At 41.7% G+C, this 3,145-nt stretch overlaps 1 non-coding gene across 1 annotated transcript; it reads right to left on the bottom strand.

Annotated features, from left to right (window-relative positions):
• Positions 1–1,703: 1,703 nt before the first annotated feature.
• On the bottom strand, positions 1,704–1,841 carry LOC114816471. The gene has a single exon (XR_003764250.1). It is a non-coding gene; the product is annotated as a small nucleolar RNA SNORA7 (small nucleolar RNA).
• Between the last annotated feature and the right edge of the window lie 1,304 nt (positions 1,842–3,145).

The following is a 3,145-nucleotide window of genomic DNA, read 5'->3' on the forward strand; positions in this document are numbered from 1 at the left end:
CCCCAGTGCCCTCAAATTCACAGTCTAGAAATTGTCTTTGACTCATCCCTCGTTCTCTAATGCTTCCCTTACCTTTAAATCCAAGTTCCAACTGCAAACCTTTGTGATTAATTCCCAGCACCTCCAACAGCATCACCCCAATAGCCTCCTTAGCGTTCATGGATACGTGTGTGCGATTGGTACATTCAGTGGTTTATTTGGATATTTCATCCTGGAAAATTCATTCTACTCCTTAACCTGGTCCTTGTATTTCCTACAGCTCAATCAGTCAATCAATCAATCGTATTTGCTGAGTGCTTAGAGCGTTCAGGACACTGTACTAAGCACTTGGGAGAGTGCAAGACAACAATATAACTGACACACTTCCTGCCTTACTATTTGTAAATATCCATGATTGCAACCCTTCCCCTGCATTAGACTATAGGTTCCTCATGAGCAGGATATGTGTCACTTACTTTTTTTTTAAGGATATTTGTTCAGCGCTTCTAAGTGCCAGCCATTGTACTAAGTTAATCTTGTTGGACACGGTCCCTGGTAGGCCTCACAGTCTTAATCCCCATTTTACAGATGAGATAACTGAGACACAGAGAAGGTAAGTGACTTGCACAAGCTCACACAGCAGGCAAGTGGTGGAGCTGGGGTCCTCTGATTCCCAGGCCCGTGTTCTTTCCACTAGGCTACAATTAGTGTGCTGTGTTGCACTCAGTAAGATATTCAGTAAATATCATTACTACCACTCTTATTTTCCAGATTTTGTTAATTAGGAATTTTATGTTACAGAATCATAGGATTGAAAGAAACCTCAAGATATCCTCTAACCCTGGGACCAGAAACCTGAAGACTGCGATCCAAATCCAATCTATCAACATTCATTCATTCATTCAATCATATTTATTGAGTGCTTACTGTTTGCAGAGCACAGCACTAAGCACTGGAAAGTACAATTCGGTAACAGATAGAGACAATCCCTACCCAACAACGGGCTCACAGTCTAGAACGGGGAGAACATTCCCATTGACCATCTTAGCACCCTTGGAACTTATCTGTTAACATATTTGGTTTTGGTTTGGTATTATTCATTAGTGTTTATTATTTATAATTACCACATGATCTATTAACTTGGGTCTGTTTGCCTTTCCCCATTAGACTGAAACCTTCCCAAAAGCAGGAGTTGTGTGTTTTATTTCTGTACATTTTCCAAGGTCCTAGCACAGAGCTCTTATCACAGAGGATGCTTAAAGAATGCTGTTGAAGATGATTATTTCATTCATTCATTCACTAAATCATATTTATTGAGCACTTTCTGTGTGAAAAGCACTGTTCTAAGCACTTGGAAAAGTACAATATGACAATAAACAGACCCATTCCCTCCCTCAACAAGCTTACAGTCTAGAGGGGGAATTATGGCTCCATATACAGAAATGATGGCTCACACACACACACAGAGACAGATTCATGTATATGCATGCATATTTGTGTGTCTTGTCTTATGCTGTCAAGATGTCTCCGACCCATAACAAAAGAATGGACATACCTCTCCCAGAACGCCCCACCTCCATCCGCCATCATTCTGGTAGTGAATCCATTGAGTTTCTTGGTAAAAATATGGAAGTGGTTTACCACTGTCTCCTTCCATGCAGCAAACTTGAGTCTCGCCCTCGACTGTCTCCCAGGCTGCTGCTGCCAAGAACAGGGGAGTTTTGACTTGTAGCAGATTGCCTTCCATTTGTTAGGCACTGCCCAAGCTAGGAATGGAATGGGTAGACCTCTGCTTGACTCTCCCTCTCATAGTTCAGACTGGTAAAGTACTGGAAACTCTCCAGGTACAAACCTGAGAGGGGTGCATATATGTGTATTTATGTACATATATATATGAACATAATTCTTTTTCATATTTGAAGCATTCAGTACACTGCTCTGAACACTGTAAGTGCTCAGTAAATACCATTGACTGAAGTTCATCTATGAGTCCATATGGGTGGATAAGAAGGTAACTTCAGGGTCTACAGCCCCAGCCATATTGAACCCACAAAAGGGTTGACCATTTCTGTGTTTTGTTTAATGTTTGTAATGCCTAACTCTATTTTGAGGAAGCAGCGTGGCTCAGTTGAAAGAGCGTAGGCTTAGGAGTCAGAGGTCATGGGTTCTAATTCCTGATCCACCACCTGTCAGCTGTGTGACTTTGGGCAAGTCACTTAACTTCTCGGTGCCTCATTACCTCAACTGTAAAATGGGGATAAAGACTGTGAGCCTCACTTGCAACAATCATCTGATTACCTTGTATCTACTCCAGCACTTACAACAGTGCTCGGCATATGGTAAGCACTTAACAAATACTGACATCATTATTATTATTGTTGTTACTATTATTATTTTGCCTCCATGTCTCCTTCTCCATTCATAGCCTCTGCTCAAATTGCGCTATCCCCTTTTTGTTAACAGTGTGGGCTTCTTGAAGCAGCGTGGCTTAGTGGAAAGATCCCGGGCTTGGGAGTCAGAAGTCATGGGTTCTAATCCCACTTGTCTGCTGTGTGACCTTTGGTTTGCCTCAGTGACCTCATCTGTAAAATGGGGATTAAGACTGTGAGCCCCATGTGGGACAACCTGCTTACCTTGTATTTACCCCAGGGCTTAGAGCAGTGCTTGGTACATAGTAAGTGCTTAGCAACTACCAAAATTAGTATTATTATTATAATATCAATGCAACAGGCAGGCCTGTCCTCAGCAACTGACTCCCAGGTTTCAACTGGGATTCAGCATGATTCGAGTTTTGTTTTACTGTGCCCTTAAAATGCTTTGAGGCTCCTTAAAATGTAGAAAACCCTAGTTTCAGGCCCAAACTCTTGCTCAGCCACTGGACCATGTTTTCAGGGCTCGTGGAGCAAAAGAGCTGAACCAGAGAGTAGCTAATCATTATTGTCTGCCATCACTCTTCGAGGACCTGAAGGCAATTATCAAGTGACCTTGGCAGTTTTCTTTCTCTAAACAGATCCCAAATGTTTAATAACCTTCTGTATCGATTCTGTATTGGATACCAGTGTCAGCATAGGAAAAACTCCAGTATTATAGAGCGATATAAGAGTATAGTGTAATTGGGAAGAATATTCATTCATTCATTCATTCATTCAATAGTATTTATTGAGCG

Source organism: Ornithorhynchus anatinus, chromosome 1 (genome assembly GCF_004115215.2).
Source record: "Ornithorhynchus anatinus isolate Pmale09 chromosome 1, mOrnAna1.pri.v4, whole genome shotgun sequence".
Taxonomy (NCBI): domain Eukaryota; kingdom Metazoa; phylum Chordata; class Mammalia; order Monotremata; family Ornithorhynchidae; genus Ornithorhynchus; species Ornithorhynchus anatinus.